This window comes from Mustela nivalis (assembly GCF_964662115.1).
Source record: "Mustela nivalis genome assembly, chromosome: 16".
Taxonomy (NCBI): domain Eukaryota; kingdom Metazoa; phylum Chordata; class Mammalia; order Carnivora; family Mustelidae; genus Mustela; species Mustela nivalis.
The window spans coordinates 66,884,173-66,905,151 of NC_139035.1; the positions used below are offsets into that span (position 1 = coordinate 66,884,173).

At 56.6% G+C, this 20,979-nt stretch overlaps 2 protein-coding genes and 1 long non-coding RNA gene across 8 annotated transcripts in view; 2 read left to right on the top strand and 1 right to left on the bottom strand.

The window, feature by feature from the left end:
• LOC309849984 (uncharacterized protein) overlaps positions 1-20,979 on the top strand; it is a gene marked incomplete at its 5' end in the record, with an annotated part of 100,021 nt that overhangs the window by 2,709 nt on the left and 76,333 nt on the right. The window lies entirely within an intron of this gene.
• LOC309850086 lies at positions 1,762-14,153 on the bottom strand. 4 transcript variants are annotated; one of them, XR_014304078.1, is made up of 6 exons: positions 13,943-14,153; positions 10,132-10,294; positions 7,526-8,588; positions 4,362-4,682; positions 3,666-3,944; positions 1,762-2,896 (listed from the first exon to the last, which is right to left on the bottom strand). It is a non-coding gene; the product is annotated as an uncharacterized lncRNA (long non-coding RNA). The 4 variants fall into 4 exon arrangements; XR_014304077.1 differs by lacking the exon at positions 4,362-4,682 and having other exon boundaries at positions 7,977-8,588; XR_014304079.1 differs by lacking the exon at positions 13,943-14,153 and adding an exon at positions 11,813-12,320 and having other exon boundaries at positions 4,362-8,588.
• Positions 18,281-20,979, top strand: part of MEF2D (myocyte enhancer factor 2D) — a 30,425-nt gene continuing 27,726 nt past the window's right edge. The window contains exon 1 of one of the 3 annotated variants that reach the window (XM_082703854.1): positions 18,281-18,670. The gene's annotated coding sequence lies outside the window, so the exon portion shown is untranslated. The remainder of the gene's footprint in view (positions 18,671-20,979) is intronic. The other 2 variants (XM_082703856.1, XM_082703855.1) reach the window with 2 other exon arrangements.

Here is a 20,979-nt window from a genome sequence, read left to right on the forward strand (position 1 = left end):
TGCATGTGAGTTGTGTTTCAAGAAAGCTGTCACTTTGGGGCGCCTTGTGGGGCACAGTCAGGTAAGCGGCTGCCTTCGACTCGGGTCATGATCTCTGGGTCCCGGGATCAAGCCCCACGAGGAGTCTGCTCCCTTTACCTCTGCCCCTCCCCCTGCTCACTTGCTCTCTCTCATTCTCTCTAAAATAAGTCAATAAATAAAACCTTTTTTAAAAAGAAGAAAGCAAGCTGTTATGTTTTCAAACCACAGGAGCACACACCAGCGAGGATGGCTTCCCAGCAGCACGTGTGGCTGAGGGCAGGGAGCCGGGTGTCCATCGCGGGACCGTGTGTGTGGTTACAGTGATCTCAGTAGAGCGACCCCACGACGGCCCCTCACACAGCCGCAGGAATGAGAGCCAGGTGTGAGGTGCTGGCGTGAAAAGCTGTCCATGGCGTATGTTTGGAAGGACATGTGAGAACCGAGGCAGGGGTCCCCTTTGGGGAGCAGGGATGAGGGGGCAGCTGTTTCCACGCTGTGATTCCCGTAGGCTTCTGTCGCTCTCGGGGGAGGGGAAGCACACTCACGTGGCCTCCAGATCTGTGGTGTGAACACCCAGAGGAATGACCTGTCCCTTGTCCCAGAGCTGTGGCCGCGTGGCCACCCACAGACATGCACAGAAATGGGGGCAAGTGTGCCGGTGATTCAACCCCAAAGCTAAAAACTGAAGATCGAGTTTGTATGTTATGGGTCTTTTTTATGTCATTTTTCCAGTAACTCATTTTTGTGGCATTTCACAAAAAATACCAGCCCAGGAGCGCCTGGCTGGCTCAGTGTGGGGAGCAGGCGACTCTCGATGCTGGGGTCGTGAGTTTGAGCCCCGCACTGGGCCTGGAGCCTACTCAGAAATGTATACCTACCTACAGATCAGTCCATCACAGGGTGGAAGTTTCTGGAAGGTGTCTTTCACCACAGTGGGTCTGAGGCTGCTCCCGGGGGCGCTACAGAGGAAGGAGGGCTGTTGGATCGCAGGGGGCGCTGAGTGGCTGTGCAGATCACCTGTCCGGGTGGTCTTAGTTTCTGCTGCATTCCTTCAGCCATGAGAAACATTTTTCCATGTCTTTAAAATTTCTCCAAAAACATTCACGTCTCTAATGGAGCCCATATATTTAATGCAGTTAACATCCATGCAACGGTAAGCAGCTGCTTCCCAGTTTCACTATTAAAGCCTGGAACGGCCATCTGTGTCCGAGAGCTTTCTATTTCTAACTTATTGCCTTAGAATAGAAATAACGAGATCAGCGAGCAGGAGCTTTTCTTTAAAGATGGTTCGCTTATTTAAGTCATCTCTGCATCCAGTGTGGGGCTCGAACTCACAACCCTGAGATCAAGAGTCCCATGATCTCCCGATGGAGTCAGCCAGGTGCCCCAAAGAGCATGAACTTTTTTTTTTTTTTTTTGACAGACAGAGATCACAAGCAGGCAGAGAGGAGGAAGCAGGCTCCCTGCTGAGCAGAGAGCCCGATGCGGGACTCGATCCCAGGACTCTGAGATCATGACCTGAACTGAAGGCAGAGGCTTAACCCACTGAGCCACCCAGGCGCCCCAAGCATGAACTTTTAGAAAATTACTGTTTTTTTCCCCCCAACTATATATTCATTGTAGAAAGTTTGGGGGAGTAAGAATATTTCATGATACCATTACAAAATGATAACCACTTATAATATTTTGATGTCTTTTCTTCCAACCATATTTGTAATTAGAATCATGCAAAGCATATTATTTTATACCTGTTTATTTCCATCTACATTGAAAACACTTTCCCATCTTAAATGGGCCATTCCAGGGGCACCTGGCCCTCTCAATTGGTAGAACAGGTGAGGTGACTCTCGATTTCAGGGTCATGAGTTCGAGCCCCAAGTTGGGCATAGAGCTTACTTAAAAGAACAGCACCAACTGGGGTGCATGGGTGGCTCAGGGGGTTAAGCCTTTGCCTTTGGCTCAGGTCATGGTCTCAGGGTCCTGGGATCGAGCCCCGCGTCGGGCTCTCTGCTCAGCAGGGAGCCTGCTTCCCCTCTGTCTCTGCCTGCCTTTCTGCCTGTTTGTGATCTCTGTCTGTGTCAAATAAGTAAATAAAATCCTTTAAATAAGTACATAAAATAGCACCACCAACAACATCCCAACCACCTAGATAGATGGTTTATGTTTTGAGGGAAGAATGCTGTGCGACAAACCCTTTGTGGAGGTCCCTTCCTTTGGGGAACTGATGCCCCTCCCTCCACACAGCTGTGCAGCTGACAGCAGATCTGCCTCCCACCGCCCAGGACCGTGGGCAAAGGACCTCTTTCCCCCGGGCCGTGGGAACTTGAATTCGGAGGGCGGCACCCAGGAACGGAAGCCCGTTAAGGCTGAGTCACCCGCTCGCAGCGCCCTGTGGAGAAGGCCACCAGCTTCTGGCACTAGGATGCCCAGAGGGGTCAGACTGTCATCTCCCGCCGGTCAGGTCACCCCACCCCACCCCAGCCACACGCGGCACCTCCCAGCAGCCCCCCATTGGCTGATGTCCGGAGCCCAACGCTTCCCGCGGACAGATCACTTCCTGGTCCGTCCTTTTTCCGGAGCCTGTGCCGGGGTGTATTTCCCCGGACTCTCCTTCCAGAAGGGAAGTTGCTTCGTCAAAGGGTGTGCGTTTATAAAGGGTCTTCTCACATGTGGCCTAGCGTCCAGAAAATCTGCTCCGGTGAACAGAAAGAGGGCACCGGAGGGGAGAGAAGGAGGTGCACGCCCTGGGGCCAGACGCCCCGGGTTCTCCGGTCCGGAAAGAAGCCCAGCCTGACCGGCTGATCGGCGGAAACCTGCCCAGGCTGGGCCTGAGGACCTCCGCCGCCGCCTTTGTGCTCTGTCTCGGTGTCTGTCTCTGAAATAAATAAATAAAATCTGTAAAAGTAAATAAATAGAAATAAAATAAAAAGTACGGCTTGCCGATTGTGGTAGCGTGACCGGGACACAGGGACGGGAAGACAACATCCGCGGGACACTGGGGGCTCGGAATCCAGTTGGGGCTTCAGTGAAGACGAAGATGTTGATACCGGTTTCTTAGAGGGGCGCCTGGCTCGGTTGGCTGGGTGACTGCGGGGCTCGATCCCAGGACCCTGAGACCACGACCTGAGCCGAAGGCAGAGGCTTTAACCCACTGAGCCACCCAGGCGCCCCTGGTTTCTTAGTTTTGACAAAAATACCACAGAAACTCCAGGGTTAACCTGAGGGAAGCTGGGTAGGGGACCACGGGAACTCCCTGCACTGTGCTGCGACTTTTCCGTAAATGTAAAACTATTTCAAAATTAAAAGTTTATTTAAAACTGTATTGCACCAATTCATAGTCCCGCTGGAAGGACACAGTAGTCTTACCACAACCTTGCCAGCAGCAAGTATTTTTAAAAATTCAGTCCTTCAGCAAATATTTCTTTTTCTTTTTTTTTTTTTTAAGTTTTGTTTATTTCAGAGAGAGCTTGAGCAGGGGGAGCAGGAGAGGCAGAGGAGGAAGCAGACTCCCCGCTGGGAAGGGAGCCCGACAAGAGCCTCGATCCCAGGACCCCGGGATCACGACCTGAGCCGAAGGCAGACGCTGAACCAACCAGGCGGCCCTGACAAATATTTCCCAAGGGCCCTCTAGTGCCAGTCCCTACCTCAGGTGCTGGGATCCTTAGGTGCTGGGGTCCGGGAGCGAAGCAGACGTGGCCCAGTGTCCCCCCGGCGCCGACCGCCGGCTGGTGAAGAGGATACTCGACTGTCAGAAGCGATAAGCGCGGGGCGCCTGGGGCTCAGCGGGTAAAGCCTCCGCCTTCAGCTCAGGTCATGATTCCCGGGTCCTGGGATCGAGCTCCAAACCGGGCTCTCTGCTCAGCGGGAAGCTTGCTTCCCCCTCTCCCACTCCTCCTGCTTGTGTTCCCTCTCTCGCTATGTCTCTGTCAAATAAATAAATAGAATCTTATTTTAAAAAGGGGGGGGGCAATAAGCGCTTTGGGGGAAGGAGCCCGGGACCAGGGATAGCGCGAGTGGCGGAGAGGAACGGACGGGCTGCGCTTCCCACCCGTGCAACTAGGAAAGCCTTCCCTGAGGAGACATCCCAGCCCTGCCTCAGGAGGAGGAGTGGGAAGCCGTGTGCTGTCTGGAGAAAGGTGACAGTCAAGGCCGAGGGCCACCCTGGCACCCGCTGGTGACAGCCTGCACAGACGGCCCCGGCACACACAGACACTCTTGCTCTGAGGTTCGGGGGAGCCCGGCCCTGCCGCTCAGCTCCCGGCGGGACACAGAAGGACACAGCTTCCCCCGTGTGAAATGAGCCGATTGGGAAAAAACAAGGGTCTCTGTTTGGTTTTAACCTTTTTGATGAATGAAAGTAGCAGATGGTATTCTCGAACAGCGACGTCACGCAGTCCCCGCTTCCCCGTGCTCTTATTGCGACATCAGCGCTCCCGCCACTGACCGGTGATGTCGGTGCCCCTCCCCTCGAATCCGCCAGTTGGTCATTAGTGACAGCGAGGTTACTGCGACTTCTACAGCAACGACACCACAAACGGAGGCTGCGACTTCCACAGGTCCTGGGACGGCTGCTTTCAGGAGCCTGCTGCCACGTTGAGGACGCCGGGGTCCCGCGGAGAAGTCAGGTGTCCGTGTCCCCCTGCCCTTTCCTGCTGACGCCCCTGCAGACACCTGGCCGGGCGAGGACGGCTCTGCGGGGTCTCCACCCACACAGGGGCCCGGAGTCCGAGCCGCCCCCCTGCTGAGCTCAGCCAGGCCCAGATCCACAACCAGAATCATCCCCTTGTTATTGCTGTTTTGAGCCACAGGTGGGTTTTCTTAGATTTATTTATTTTTATCGGGGGGAGGGGCAGAGGGAGAGAGAACCTTAAGCCGACTCCCCGCTGAATGCAGAGCTCTACACGGGGCTCGATCTCATGACCCTGAGATCACAACCGGAGCTGAAATCACAAGTGAGGCTTGGCCAACTGAGCCACCCGGGTGGCCCTTGAGCCACTAAGTTTTTTGCTTTTTGTTTTTGCTTTTTTATTTTTTTAAAGATGTATTTATTTATTTATTTGACAGAGAGAGAGATCACAAGTAGGCAGAGAGGCAGGTGGGGTGGGGGACGCATGCTCCCCACCAAGCAGAGAATCCGATGCAGGGCTCAATCCCAGGACCCCGAGACCACGAACCGAGTCGAAAGTGGAGGCCCAACCCACCGAGCCACCCAGGCACCCGAGCCCATAACTGTAAGAGCGAAGCTGGACATCTTCACTATTTTTATGTAATATATATATTTTTAAAGATCTTATTTTTAAGTAACCTCTACACCCAATATGGGGCTCGAACCCAAAACCCTGAGATCAAGAGTCACCCGCTCCAGCGACTGAGCCGCCCGGGCGCCCCCATTTTTATCCACTACATTGAAGTCTTTTCACACCGCGATGCCACATCCTTGACAGGGCCGCTTTTTCTCTTTCCACATAAAAGTGTGAAAACAGGACGAGGCCATGGACGGAGCTACCAGAGATCCCTCAAAGCCGGCTCAGATCTACGAACAACGCGTTCCAGCTAGAGCTGTTCAACTAACGTGCAGCAGGTGTTCAAGGAACATCTGTTAAATGAATGAATAAGGCTGTCCTTGGGGGTCGGGGGGTGGAAATGGGGGAACGTTGGTCAAAGGTCACAAACTTCCAGTTGTAGGAGGAGTAAGTTCTGGAGACAGAAGGCACGGAGCGGTGATTGCAGTTAGCATCACTATATCATACACTGGGAAGATGCTGAGGGCAGGTCCTAAATGTTCTCACGACGCGCGAACATGGTAACCATCGCACCAAGAGAGGCATTACTTAAGCCTACTGCAGTGCTCATTTCTCTTTCTTTCCCTGTATCTATGTATCTATCTTTTGTTACACTATGTAACATGTTACACTCTGTAACCATTACATAGTATATCACATTATATTATATATTAACTGTTACACTATGTAACAAAAAAATATATAGAGAGAGAGATCGTTACATTGTATACCTTAAATTTATATAATGTTATGTCAGTTATAGCTCAATAAAGTTGGGAAAAAAATCATAATTCTGTTCTCATTTCTGCGCCTTATTTATTTTAAAAGATTTATTATTTATTTATTTGAGAGAGAGCACGTACGAGAAGGGAGAGGGTCAGAGGGAGAAGCAAACCCCCTGCTGAGCAGGGAGCCCGATGTGGGACTCGATCCAGGGACTCCAGGATCATGAGCTGAGCCGAAGGCAGTCGCTCAACCAACTAAGCCACCCAGGTGCCCTCTGCACCTTATTTAAACTAGAACCAGCGTGGGGTGCCTCGCTGACTCCGTTGGCAGAGCCTGTGCCTCGACTCTTGATCTTGGGGTTGTGAGTTTGAGCCCCACATGGGGTATAGAGCTTACTAAAAAAATAAACTTAAATAATAAATAAAATAAAATATCACCAACCTAATGTAATATGTTCACGAAATTCAGATGCATTTCAATATTTTCCCAAAATCCCGATCTATCAAACCTTTCATTATGAGGGGCTTACAGCAAAGCTTTACTTGGCTTCTCTTCCTTTTTTCTTCTCTTCTGTTTCCTATTCATCAAACCAAAGAATGTATCTGTCATCTCCAAGGACTCAAGGCATACGTAGGAAGGCAGGTGAAACTTAGCAGCGCCCCATCTTCTCTAAGGGGAAGCCCTGTTATGTTTTGGTGAAGATCCTTCGGGGCCTTTTCTCCTCATGTTCATGGTCATGTTCTCAACATGTTCACCAACTCACTGTGGCAGAATCTGCTCTCTTCCGCAGGTGGGCGGGACATGTCCTATCACACCTGCTCCCCCACTAGGTGGGGGCTCTGTGGGACCCCTGGGCGGGCCCCACGACTGTCTCACGAGTGTGGCACAGAAATGATGTGGGGTCGTTCCCAAGGCTAGGTCCTAGGAAGAAACATTGATCCCCCTTGGTGCTCTATGTAGGACACATAACTTCTGGTCCTACACCACTCCTAAGAATACTGGCTACCGGGGCGCCTGGGTGACTCTGTTGTTAAGCGTCTGCCTTTGGCTCAGGTCACGATCCCAAGGTCCAGGGATTGAGCCCAGCACCGGGCTCCCTGCTCGGCAGGAAGCCTGCTTTTCCTCTCCCACTGCCCCTGCTTCTGTTCCCTCTCTCACTGTCTCTCTCTCTGTGTCAAATAAATAAATAAAACCTTTAAAAAAAAAGGGGGGGGGGAATTCTGGCTACCTGGAAACCCCTGGGCCGGGAAGAGCACAAAGACGGGACGAGGAGAGACAGGATCATAGCTTTGTCTGGACCCCACCTGTCTCAGTGTGCCAGCCCGAGCGCCAGACACATGAGAAGGCCTTCACCCTGGCCCCGTCAGGACGCAGCCAGCCAGCCGGAAAAGCACCCGGCCACCCCGTCACTCCCCGACCCTGCAAGTTAACACGACACGCCTGCTGTTCTGAGCCGCTAAGTTTGCTGAGATGATGGTTTCCCTACTCATACGTGCCTGATTTGTGCAAGTGGCCTAGTCTGGCGTACACTGCTCTGAGACGGGCTTTGTTCCCTGGAAGTCAGCTCCACGTCCAGTGTGGGACTCGAACTCATAACCCCAAGATCAAAAGCTGCATGCTCTCCCGGCCGAGCCGGCCAGGCGGCCCTGAGACTTGCTTCTTCCGTCGGATAATGTGTGTCCAGAGGCTGTGTGTCCCCGCGCCGGCCCCACGGCTTGCTCTGCAAGGCTGTCTGACGTTCCATAGCAGAGATGTTCCATCACAAAGCACGAGGTCTCTTCTGTCTGGGGCTGGGTCCTCAAAGGGAGGCTTTCTCGGGAGCCCACTGCAGTGTGTGAAGCGAGTGGAAGAAACCGCGGGGCTCCCCACACCCCGCCCACACTAACCTCCGTGGCGGGAGGGCCTTGAGGAGCTCCTGGCTAAGGAGGACATCTGTGCGGGTCTCACCTGGGCAAAGAGACTGTGCACAGAGCACCGCAGCAACGCGGCCCGTCCTCCTCTCCCCTCCGTTTGACATGTAATTGACAGGTAACTGTAGGGAGGCTGCGGACGTGTGACAGACGGACTCGGTCTCTGTGCCAGTCGTGAAGTGGTTGCCGCAATCAGTCCAGCAAACCCCCATAAGCACACAGGCTCAAATGCACATTCAAATCACCTGTGCCTTTGGGGAAACGAGAGTTGTGCTTGACAGGTCAGCAGCACAGTTCTGGGCAGTTCTGACCACCTGCCGGCTGGGGCCGCACGTGCCCGAGGGGTCCAGAGTGGCCCACCCCAGCCCGCTCCCGCCTTCTTCTCTGACCTTCCAAGACGCTGATGCGGGTCAGCCTGGAGCGGTGAGGATCGAGCCTCCTGATGCCCCAGGAACCTCCTGTTCTCTGCAGTCTTGGGACTGCTTTCTCCAAGATGCCTCCCAGTCCAGGCAAGGCCACTGCAGTGGGCCGCGAGCGGGGCTCCACGGCTGAGCTCCGCACGGTGCACACAGGAAGTCATGGACGAGCAGGTGGGGAGTCTATTCTCACCGTTCTCGAACTCCCATTCTCTGGTCTCCATGCTTAATACCTGTGTTACCAGAGGAACGGGAAGAAAACAGGCCCTGGCAACTGTGCCCCTCTGTCACCTGTTGTAATCACTCACCTCTCCACCAGAGGACGCTCTTTTGGCCCTTTCTGGACAACTCTGGCTCCACATGTGATTTCCCCACTGCCCGGCCAGAGAGAAGGACACACCTCAGACATTCCACGAACCGCCGTGAAGCTTGGGGCTCCCCCAGAGCACAGCTGGGGCCCCACCAACAAGTCTGCATGGGCCCTTCACCTTGCCCTTGGCCACAGGGGATCTTCACCTTCTGGGTGGATGGGAGAAGGGGTTGGTTGCAAGGCACCAGACACATATTGTTCGGCTTTTCTTTTCTTTTTTTCTTTTTATTTAATTTTTAATTTTTTTTTAAAGATTTTATTTATTTGACAGAGATCACAAGTAGGCAGAGAGGCAGGAAGAAAGAGGAGGAAGCAGGCTCCCCGCTGAGCAGGGAGCCTGATGCGGGGCTCAATCCCTGGATCCTGGGATCATGACCTGAGCTGAAGGCAGAGGCTTTAACCCACTGAGCCACCCAGGCGCCCCTCTTTTCTTTTAAAAAAAAAAAATTTTTATTTATTGGACACAGCAAGAGAGGGAACACAAGCAAGAGGAGTGGGGGAGAAAGAAATAGATTTCCCGCGGTGGGGCTGGATCCCAGGACCCTGGGATCATGACCTAAGCCGAAGGCAGACCCTTAATGACTGAGCCCCCCAGGCGTCTCATCGTGTGCCTTTTCTGTCGTAAACTCTAGGAGTATCCGCTTTCCACTATCACTGCAGAAAGCCAGGATCAGAGAGGGCCAGTGACTTGCTAAAGGTCTCACAGCAAGAAGTGGCTGAGCTGGCGTGGGACCTTAGGTCCACCCGGTCCAGCCTTCTCTGCTGGCTCTCGCTCAGCCTGAGCCGCTCTGAGGCCACTGTGTGAGCTTGGTGCTCTGAGGGCTCTCTTTTCTTCATTAGCACTTGAAACACCGAGTCCGTGAGGATACCTCCCCTCCATGCGGACTCCTGGGCCCAGCGAGTGTCCCTGTGACCCTTGACGGGGCAACAGACAGGCCTGGCTTCGAATCCAGAGCCCCTTCTTGCTGTGTGCCTATGAACATGCTCCTTAACCTCTCTGAGTTTCTGCTCCATCATCTGTATGAGGAGGACAAGAATTCTGTGACAGACGGGCTGTTCATTGTACGATGATGAGAAAAGCGTGTCTTGGGCCTTGCAGAGGGCCTGGCATGACACAGAGATGAAAACGAGCCAGGCTCGTGCCCTTTATCTTCCGTTTTCTCTCTTTCTCCCTGGATCAGCTATCAGGAGGCCCCTAGGTCCTCCCAGCAACACAGCCCTTAGGGGCAAGTCTGGAGTGTGGGGAACGGGCAGCTGGCAACTTCCCAGCCCTCCCAGAGGTGGTCCCTGCAGAAGTCGAGGCCCACGCCAGCACCGACGGCAACAGCTCCCAAACGGGTCAGCATGCGTGCTGCCTGCCCCTGGCCACTTCCCCAGGGCCCCAACATAGGGCCACAAATGCTCACCCCACGTGGGCGCTCTCTCTGGTTGGGAGCTAAGCCCATGCTGGGCCACGGGTCAAGAGTGGTGACAGCCTGTGTCCGCACTGCGGACTGCCTGAGCGTCTTCCTCAGCCTGGCAGAGATGCAGCTGGGTGGGGAACACGACCTCTGTTAGACTCCGGGCCACCTAAAATACACGGAAGATAACATTATAGAAATACGTCAGCCTTGAGAACACTCGGACCACTTACGGGCGGCTTCTCCTCCGGGGCTCCCCTCTCTCACCAGGCCCCCTACCCACCCAGCTACCACCTGCAGTCCCTGCATCTCCACAGGGGCCCCTACCCTGTCGGGCAGGGCAAGCCCTCCCCTCCCATGACCAGGGAAAGATGCTTAAGCATCGTTCCTTCTTCCCCCTCCCCAGCCCTGCCTGTCCTCAGAGACAGGCCCACGGGAGCTACGTGGGCTCAGCATCCTGGAGAAGGACAGCACGCGTACACTCCCAAAGACAACACACTTACTGGGCGACAAGTACATCCCTCCTGTGCCACTGGCGTGAGGACGGTGGGAGAGGGAGGCTTGAGCTCTGTCCACTCAGCTCCTTCACCTGCTCCCTGCCTCCCCGGCCCCTCCCATGCCCTCCAGGTATACAACCTCTGGTTGCTTAGCAACAGCCAGCCTCTTCCCCCTAACCTCAGCATCGCCCCTGTAGCTCTAGTGGGGGTGGGGGGGCAACCTGGACTTTAGAGGAGCTCCTGCCAAGGAACATATGGGAACAAGCCCCCAGATAGCCGAGTGAAACCCAGGGTGCTCTATGAGCACTGCGGTCCCACACTGACTCTCGGAAAGTCCTGTCCCAGCGTCTGCCAGCCTGCTGCTTTCCCCTCCCACACTGGATGCCCGCCCTGCCATTCTGCCCTGGGTCTCTGGGTCTGCCCAAGTGATCGCTTCCTCTCTTGGGGCTCAAAGCTCTTGTCCTCCTGTGACCCCACCTCCTCTGGCCTCTGTCTCCCGGGCTGTCCCAGCCTCTCCGAGGGCCCCTCAGCCTCTCCGAGGGCCCCTCCTGCTCAGAGGCCCGTCACCTGCACCAATCCCCTCACTCCCTGAGTTGTCATAGCAACTGTGCCCCCACCCCCCAGTTATTACCTTTCTAGGAAAGGCCTGTACAGGGGAGGGGGGTCACAGAACAGCTCCCCACCCCCACCCCAGGGTACCCAGCTTCCCCATTCACCTGCCCTGGACTTGTTTCCTTTTTTTTTTTTTTAAAGATTTTACCCATTCACTCGACAGAGATCACAAGCAGACAAAGAGGCAGGCAGAGTGAGAGGGGGAAGCAGGCTCACGGCTGAGCAGAGAGCCCGATGTGGGGCTCGATCCCAGGACCCTGAGATCATGACCTGAGTTGAAGGCAGAGGCTTTAATACACTGAGCCAGGCGCCCCATGGACTTCGGTTTCAGTGGAAACTGACCCTGAACTTGCGGCCAACCAGAAAAGCATTAGGCCCAGAAAAATAGTCCTTCCTACTGTCTTCCCTCTGTCCCCTCAGCTACAGTATCAGAGTCCCCAAAAGAAGCCCCTGCAGAGGCTCAGGGGACAGTCAGGAACCCGCCTCACCCGGAAAAGCCCCCCCAGCCTCGGCAGACAGGGTACCCTCGGAGGGCACAGCGTCTTCCTGTCTGCGTCCACCTGGTTTGACCTCTTTACCTGCACTTCCTGCCCCCCACGAAGTCCTGGAAGCTGGGGTCTGATAAGAGGATCTATGGGCTAAGAACTAGGACTAGGAAGCAGTCATCAAAGGGTCCACTGAGGGCAAACACTTCCAGAGTCAAGGGAGGTGGGTGGGGCCCAGCTCCGGGGCAGGGCAGGCGGGGAGGGGTGCAGGGGGAGGGCCTGAGGGAGGCCCAGGGAGGGAGGCCCCGGTCCTCCTTCTAGCAGAGGAAGCAAGCGAACAGCAGATGGAACTTTCAGGCAGGAGGCCTCACTGAGTGACCTCACTTAACCATGTGCTCTGCTCCGATGGCAACCTGGCGAGCCTCCCTGCTCTCCTGGGTCCCCGAGCCGGAGAGCTTTTTATAGTTCACTCCCCAACTTGGGTTTGAATAATTAAACAAGATGGACAGAAATAGCAGCTGGACAGCAAAGTTGGGTTATTTTGGGGTTTTCTGGAACACAGAGTGCTCCTGGGCAGCGCCCTACCCCTGCAGGGGGCGGAGTCAGCACCAAGGCTGCCCGGAGATTCTCGGGGACCCACCCCTGTCCCTCAGGGTTCCTGAGTTGACAGGGCTGCTCTCAAGCCCAAGACGGTCTCCCCCACTTCTTCCCTGGTCTTCAAGGAAGGAGAGGGCTCCCAGGGCCCCCAGCTCACAGCTCCTCCCTGGGGAGGAAGTTCCTTCTGTTGCCTGTCGGCCCTTCTACTTCAGAGATGGTGACAGATACTGAAAATCAGATCCATAAGCCACTTCGAGACAGGCTGAACCCGGATGAGGCGGCCACTGCCCCTCTGGTCAGCGAGCTGGAACCAGGTGGTAGGAGGTCTCGTGCCCTTGCCCCTCCCCAACTAGAGCTCTGGGGGAACTGAAGTCTGGGGTGGGGGATGGGAGTTCAGAGCAGGACAGGGGGACTGGGCCGGATGAGCTTGGGCTCCGGAGAGGAAAAGGCCAAAGACAGCCTCGTGTCTGGGCTAAGGAGCCCTGAAGGGGCTGGAAGCTCTCCTCCTCCAGCTCCCTTTTAAGGGGCCTCTGGCCCTGGCAGAAGCCCAGCCCGGGTTTCCTGGGTCAGGGTCCTAGCACCTGGGCTGGGGATGGGGAGCGGTGGGGAGGCCCCCTCAGATCTCCCCTGCAGACCAGTCATTTGCGGCTGGCTTGCATAATACTTTTGGTTCAACCACAGTGACTAGGGCCTCATCCCAACTCCACCTTGAGGCTCTGCCACGGAGCTAAAAAGACCCGGGGCACAGAGGGGGCATTTGTAAAGTTTTTCTCCTTGGGCCAAGCACTTCGAGGCTGGGTTTGGAGGTCGGATTTCAGGAAATACTGAAATCATTCATTCATTCGTATTTACTCATTCAACAAGCATTTTAAAGCCACCAACTATGAGCCTCACCCTGTGTTGGTTCTGGGACTAAATGAGTATGGCAGGGGCCTTGCTCTCCAGATGCAGGCAGTTTAGTGGGGAGATGGGCGTCCTAAAAGCTGCTCCCTCCCACTGCGGAGTGCTGGAGTGCTTACATGAGACAGGTCCCATAGGAGGGCTCTGGGGGCCCTCCATCATCAGTGTAGTGTACGGTCCAGCAGCATTAACCCCATGTGACACCAAGCAGAGCTAAGATGAAGAGACTTGTCCCAAATCCTTCAGTGAGAAAACAGTATAGAGGGAATTGGAACCCATGTCTCTGTGATTCTGAGGTCTGTGTGCCCTGTGGTCTCTAACTCATGGAAGGAAGACGCAGGGTCGTTAAACGCCACCAGTGTTCATGAGAGTGAGGCCATCTTTCTGCCAGTACATGCTAACCTGCCACGTGGGGCAGTCAGGGAAAGCTTCCTGAAGGAGGCGGCTTTGCACTGGATCCTGCGGCTTCTACAATTACCAGACACCTGTCCACTTGGTGCCGGAGATACCAAGTGGACGGGTATCTGTGTCCAAGAACGAAGTCCTTGCACTGTGGGCGAGCAGGGCAGAGAGGAAGGGAGGGCTCACGTTCTAACTGGGCAAGTCTTAAATGTCAGTCCTTTACCCTCAGAGCTGTTCTGCGCTCCCAGGCGCAAACCCCGCACTCCTGGGGAACCTGGAGGAAACGCCCGGCTCTCCTGCTCTGCGAAGCGGCCGAGCTCCTACCTGTCCTGCCTGCATCCCTTCCTGTGGCAGCAGATTTCCCCACCTCTCATCTCACTCCTTTCTCAAGGCCAAACTCCGAACAGCACCCGGCAGGCCGAAGGCGGCTGGCCCTTTAAGGCCACCTTCTTCCCCCCACGTGCCGTCTGGTTGGGCTGGCGACGCTGACGCACGCATGACGTCAATGGCAGCTGGCGGAGTCTGGGCACGAGGAGCGAAGTTGGGATGGGGGTGGGGGGGCGAGAGCGAGAAGGCGGTTCATTTGCATTTAAAGGGGCCACTCCCGAATCAGTGGTCAGGGCGCTAAAGAAATGTGTATCTGGCAAACTTTCTGTCCTGGGCTACGGGGCAAGAAAAAGGCGTGGTACAGCTGAAGTCGAAGGTGACTTGAGCTTACGATGTCAAGTATGTCCTTCCGCGGAAAGGGAGAAATAGTCCGTTGGTGCCCGGGCTGGAAGCACGTGACCTGGAGGGGGCGGATGGGGGGGGGAGAGAGAAGGAGGGAGGAGCTGGGGAGCCGAATGTCAGGCTTCGTTTCAGCTGCCCCCACCCCCACATCCTGCCCACCCTCTCGCAGCTGCCACCACATCCTGCCCAGCCTGGGGCAGCGAACTCTTGAGGGGGGGCACGGACCGAGGACCCGGCTTTGGCACCCCTTTCCTCCCACCTTCAAATCCAGGGTAGAGCCTCTGCCCTTTGCCCCAGGCCTGGCCCCAGGCACCCTGGCACGGAGCTTGGAGCATGCCTCTGCCAGCACAGCCCGGACAACTCTGTGCTTAACTACCCCCCCCCCATTCCTGGCCCAGAGAGGGACTTGTCTGGGCCAGAGCCCCCCATCCCTGGCTAGCACAGAGTTATCGGTGGACTAATAGAGGAGGTTGTCAAGACAGTTTTTATAGTAGTCCCCAAAATACACGGACATGCACGGATTCCTGTAACAGACATTGCTGAGTGCCTTTAAGGACAGGCCCAGCAAGGCCCTGAAGTCCCAAAGCTGGTTGAACTGCTGCCCTCCAGGATCTGGTGCCCTCCAGGAGCTCAGGATCTGGTGAAGAAGAATAAACTGGAAACCAAAAATGTCAGTCCGGTTTGGTGTGTACTGATGAGGCAGCCACATAGAGTGGAGGGGACTGGACTCAAAGAGGGGTGCGGGGTGATGCATGAGCCCACCCAGAGACAGTGGGGTCTGACAGCCCCTGCCCTCCCCGGCACACAAGATGGAAGGCATGGGGAGAGACTGAAAAACTGGGAGGAAGAGTACTCAGCCCAGTAGAAGAGATGGGATGGGTGGAGTGGGGGTGGGGGCGGGGTGGGGTTGGTCCTGGGAGACCCATGGAGCAGCCAGGCAGAGGCTGGAATTGCAGGCAGGAAGCGAAGAAGCACTTGGGGATGAGGAAGACCTTTCCAAGTAAAGATGGATTAGGGTGCTTGGGGAGGTGTGACTATAGGGGAGCTGTTGGTCCCCCTTTGCTGTCGAAACTATGAAAATGGTACTGTACAGAGGAGTTACCCACCTCTTAGGACTTTGGTGGGTACCTGTCTGACTTCTCGGGGATTTTATAGCAACTTTGGTCTGTAAGATGACGTTTCTTGACAGAAGATGGGGTGAGAATCAGAGGGGCAGAAGGAAAAACTGAAATCCAGGCACCTGAGCTGCGAGGGTGTTTTTCCCCTAGAGGATTCTGGCATGGGTAGTGCAGGGGCTAGAAGAAGAAGATGGTATGAGTCAGTTCCAGGAAGTCTTTACTATAACCTAACTTCCAGCGACGTTACCCCCTAGATCCTTTCTCAGCCCTTCACGGAAATCAAGACCTCATATTTGCTATTTTTCCTTTCCGTGAAGTTCTCCCTACAAATATAAATACGTGTAAATTCTATCTTGCTTGTAATGTCAGCCTCTGCGACTCTCTCCTCCTCTGTTCAGCATCTCAAGGTCCACGATACCCCATCTCCCTCACTCGACTCTTCCTCGCCTCCTTTCTCTCTTCTTCTTCTGGCCCTTTAACACCCTCCCAGGTGACTCACCTTCCTTCCTCATTCCTTTGTTAAGGACCCAACATTCCAAGGCAGGGAGGACTAGCCAGCCAATCACAGCCCCGGCAAGCGTGCCTCTGGCTTGAGATTGGCTGGAGCTGTGGTTGGCGGGAGGCTCACCGCTCAGATGTATCAGAGGTTGGGGAGGAGGGGTCTCTGGAAATCAGACAGAGGGAACGATTTGTTCTGGGGCTACTTATGTTCGTGGAGAGAATCCTTCAAAGGGAGCTAGGGTCCTAGGGGTCTCTGGTTTGGAGAGCCTCAAAACTGCAGGCAGGCTGAGAACCCGTCTTTCTTGGTCCCCTGGGGGCTTAGCTTCCCCGTGCCCACTTCGGTTTTTCCCTCCGAGATCTTGGGACCCATTGGTCTGAAGGCTGCGTTCCCAGGCCTGTTCCTAAGAAGTCTTTTCCAGCAGCCGTGTCTCTCCAGTCTCAACATTCTGCTTTCCCGACGTCGGAAACAGCCGGAAAATAAACACCCTGATGACTAAACGGTTTCTCCAGCTAGAGCCTGGGGAAGCACTAAAAATAGAGGCCACAAGTGAGGGGAGGTTCCCCACTTGAGGGGGGGCACTTTCCCATCTTGCTACTGCCCCAGCCCCAGCCCCAGCCATGGCACAAGCCTCTGTTCTTCTCACAGTCCTAGGGGACAGGGCAGATGGGCTCCCCTTGCTTGCCCTGGGGAGTTGGGGGCAAGCTAGCCCTGCCTGGCAGGGGGACAGATTTTCTGGTGCTGGGGCCTCATCTCCCAGGTCTGATGGGGAACTGAGAAGCTACATTTGGGGACAAAGCGGGACACTGTTTAAATCAGGTTTCCTGAAGGAGCGGCCAGGTGGAAGGGTTGGGAACTGAGGCCAAGGGAATTGGAGCCTGCTGGCTTCCCATTTTAAGATCTACAAGATAAGCCTCCAAACTAGTGGCAAAGCGGTTCCACTGATCTTGCCTGCTTTGAGGCTTGTATGGGATAATGGGCCTAAAGGGGTTGTGACAGTCCAGCCCTTAAGTTATTATAACGTAGCATGAGACACTGGTTTAAGCAATCTACCTGCATAAACGAATTATTTTCACACCTCACCTATGAGCTAGGTACTATTATCACCATCTTCATTTCGCCCATGAGGATCATGAGGTACAGGGAAGTTAAATAAGGTCCGTGTGTTCACAGGTAATATTTGGTGAAATGGGGACTTGAACCAAGAAGGCTTGGCTACTCCGATGTTGATGCTTTTAATCACCATGACTTGCTGCTTGCCGGTGCTTATTAGTGTCTTCACGCAGAACTTAACCCAGCACTTAACCTAGAATCTAGTCTTTGTTCAGTAAATCAGACCCAGCCAGATAGCAATCAGGGTGTGTGGAGAACTGAGTACCCTTCTGTTCTGCAAGGTTCTTAGAGATCGAAGCCGTATTCCATCATTTCCTCAAGCACCAGGTCGAGGGCAGCAGGATTTGGAGGGAACAGGGCTGCTGGAGAAGGAGTCCGAGGGGCCGGTGGGTAGGCATGGCCCGGCACGCCAGTGGTAGGGCACGTCAAGATTCACCACGCCCCAGGGCAACTAGACATTTTTTAATTAAAAAAAAAAAAAATTTTTTTTTTAAGAGCTACTACGGCTTCTTTAATAAGATGCTGTTGGGCGTTTCCTGTGCTGGGGGAAATTAAGGTCCCGCCCCTTTAAATTGCCCCCCTCGGCTGTAAGTGCTTTGGGGCCGCAGGCACTGGGGATTAGGTCACCCCAGAACTATGAGCTGTCGCTTTAAATTGCTGGGCGTCTGCCGAGCCGGCCCGGGAGGGGAGGGCCGGCACAGGTAGAGGAGCGAGCGAGCTCCCCAGGTAACCCGCGGCCGGGAACGCGCTGCTCTCCAGCGGGCTTCGGCGCGCCCTAAGATGGGGAGACGGCGCCTGGTCGCCATGTAGCGTCTGCCCTGAATCTGCCTACTTAGACTGCCACCGCCAACTCTCCCGGGGCTCGGGGGTCGAGGGGGCGCGCTCGCGTGCGCCAGTGCGCGGCGGCCGCCCAGCCCCCGGGGAGGACCGCGGCGAGCGCACGGGGGCAGCAGCGCCGAGGGGCACCTCGCGCGGGCCGTCCCTCCGCCGGCCGCTGGCCTCGCCTCCCCGCGCCGCCGGCCCGGCCCCCCTCCCTTCCCCTCCCCTCCCCTCCCGGCCCGCGGAGGGATCCGCCGCTCCCGGCGCCGCAGCCTAGCCTGGAGGGCGGTGGGTGGGGCGCCCGGCCCGCCCGGCCGGCCGCGGGAGGCGCGGGGCGGGGCCGCAGCCAGGCCCGCCCCCTCAGGCCCCGCCCCGTCGGCGCGGGCTTTTCCCATTGGCCCCCCTGCCTGTCCATCAGCCCCCCGGGCCCCACCCCTCAAGCTAGGCTGAGCTGTGCCTACGTCGGCCTCGACTCCCGGGGGCTGGAGGAGTTACCTTTGGAGCCCGAAAGGAGGAAGGAAGCAAAATATCAACAACGCCGAGGCGGCTCGGGCGCTCGGCCCCGGTCCCCCCTTCCCGCCGCGCGCCTGCCCGCCCCCGCGCCCACGGCGGGGGCCCAGGCCCCCCGGCGCCGCCCAGGGCCCGCGCGGACGCCGGCCTCATTTGTTATTCCCCCCCGCCCGGAGCTGCGGCTGCCCGGCGTTGAAGATCCCCCGGACCGGGGGCGAGGGCCACCCCTCCCAGCCGTGACACCCCTTTCCCCCAGCGGGGCCGGTGAGTAGGGAAAAATAATGCGCCTGCCGCTTTAAGAGCCCCCCTCCCCCACCCCGTCCCGGGGTTGGGGTGGAGGGTGGTCTGGACCGTCCCCCTGAGGGGTGGGCTGGGGTGGCCCCCGGGTGGGAGGAACTCGCGGAGCGGGCTGTTTCCGTGCGGCGGCGGTGGGAGGCTACGTGGGGGGCTGCTTGTTTGTGTAGGGACTCGGCCGGGGGACAAGTGCAGGGGGCTCTGACTCCCCTGCGTGCCGGCGTCGGGGTGGGGACCTGCGCTTGGGGGCGCGCCGGTCTGTGGGTGTCGGGGGTTACGACGGCCAGCGAGTGGTCTGGGCAGGGGCGCCATCCTCAGAGGGGGTCTCCGGTGACAGCCGGGAGCGACTGACATTTTAACAGCCGGCCCTCCCTCCCTCTCCCTGCTCGCGCCGCCTGTTCACTCCTCCTTGGCCCGAAATGGTGCAGAAGGGGGCCTGGGAGGGCGGCGGGAGGGTGGGGGCGGGGGGAGCCGCAGCTGTTTGGGAAGCGGGGGAGGGAGGGGGGACGTTGTTCAGATGACACCGGGGTGGTGGGTCGGGGTGTGTGAGTGTGTGTGTTTGTCCCGGCCCGGGGTTGCCGGGTGCCTGTGGACTTGGGACGCCGAGTCACCACGGAGGTGGGCGCGCTCGACCCTTTCTTGGGACCTCCCACCCCCACTCCGAGACCCCCGATCTGGTTTGTCAGCAGCCCCAGTTGGAGAAACCCTGGCCAGAAGTTTGCAGCTGCTCAACATCTGGGCAAGAGTTCTCCAGTCTGTCTTTCCACCAATGGCAGGCTGAACTGGTCTGGGAGTGGGGGTCGAGGGAGTGTTGGGGGGCTTTCAAGGAGACCAGGATGAGTCTTGTGTCTTGCCCTGTGGCAGGCCCCTGCCGTCAGATTGGGGTCTCAGGGGGATGGGAGAAAGGATCCCTTCTCCTTAGTGGTTCAAGCCGACCTCTGGATAGCCTCTGTAGGTCTGTCCTGGCCTCGCGAGGGCTCCAGGGTGTGGGCACCCTCGGAACCACTGACTAGGTTATCCTAGGTTTGTCCTTCTAAGTGGGAGGCTCTCTCTACCTCCTCCTCTTAAACAGGGCATTGTTGGTGGTTTGGGGGAGGCTACAGTGGGTGGATCCTCTGCCCCCCTTCCCTGTGCTGAGTCCCTTTTTGAGGTCTCCTTATTGGCCTGTTTTCTTTGGTTTGGGGGTGGTCCTCACCCACCCCTCCCCCAGCCCCTCCGCGGGTCTCCCAGGCAGTTCAGGGGCCGGCCTGGACTATGGGAAGTTTGCCGTCTGGGCCAGTGACCTTGGGCTGCTCTGGCCTCGAGATAGGAGGGGAGCCCAGGCCAGCCCTAGATTGGGTGTTTTGAAGTTAGGGAGCTGTCCACCTCCCACTCGTCTTCAAACCCCCAACAGGGAAGTCTTGGGAGCCAAGGAGAGCATTGAAAAGGCACATGTCAGTGTTCACAGATGTCCAGCCCGCCTGTGGCCGCTGGGTCACACCCGCCCCAGGACTTAGCCTGGCTGTCCCAGCTCCCACGGCCTGCCTGGGAATGAATTTCCTTCCTGTGGTTTCCCAGTGTGTTGGGCAGGAGGTGGGGGTGGGGTGGGATCCCAGCGAGGGAGGCTGAAGACCCGCTTATGTCTTATGTTGTGTTATGTCTTGTCTTATGTCTTTATGTCTTACGTTGGGTGATTGGGGAACACTAGGGCCTACATAGGGCTCTTTCCTAGTTTGCCCTAGGATGGGCATTTGGACTGTTGGGTCTCAGTGGTCCTATTCTCTTTGTGGTATCTCCCTGCCCCCCAGCATACCTGTATGTGCTTGTGTACCTGGGTGTGTGTGTAGGTGTGTGCGTGGACATGTGTAAGTGAGGGGTCTCTGGTTTCTCTGGGAAAAGGAAGGGTTTTCACTCGTGTTCCTCTAGGGACCAGAGATGTTGAGCCATGTACCTGAAATCACACAGCAGGTCTGTGTCAGGGCTTTAGTCTAAGCGCCAGTCTTCCAGGCGTGGCTCTACAGTAGGGAGTGACAATGAGAGGGAAGGCCGGGTCCTTGCTCTTGGAGCCTCAGGTCCAAGGGGAGCAGCAGGACCCAGGCAGAGAGAGCACCCTGACCCGTGTGCTGGGGGATGGGCGTGAGGGGCTGGGCTGAGGCTTCTGTCTCCTGTGCCCAGTGCCTGGAACCGAGTGGTGGAGGACTGGGAATGGTGGCTCTGACGTCCTGCCCATTGTCCCCCCTGCTCTGGGCCTGCGGCTCCTGGGCTGGAGGGCCCTGGGCTTCCCAGCTCTGCCCCGCTTG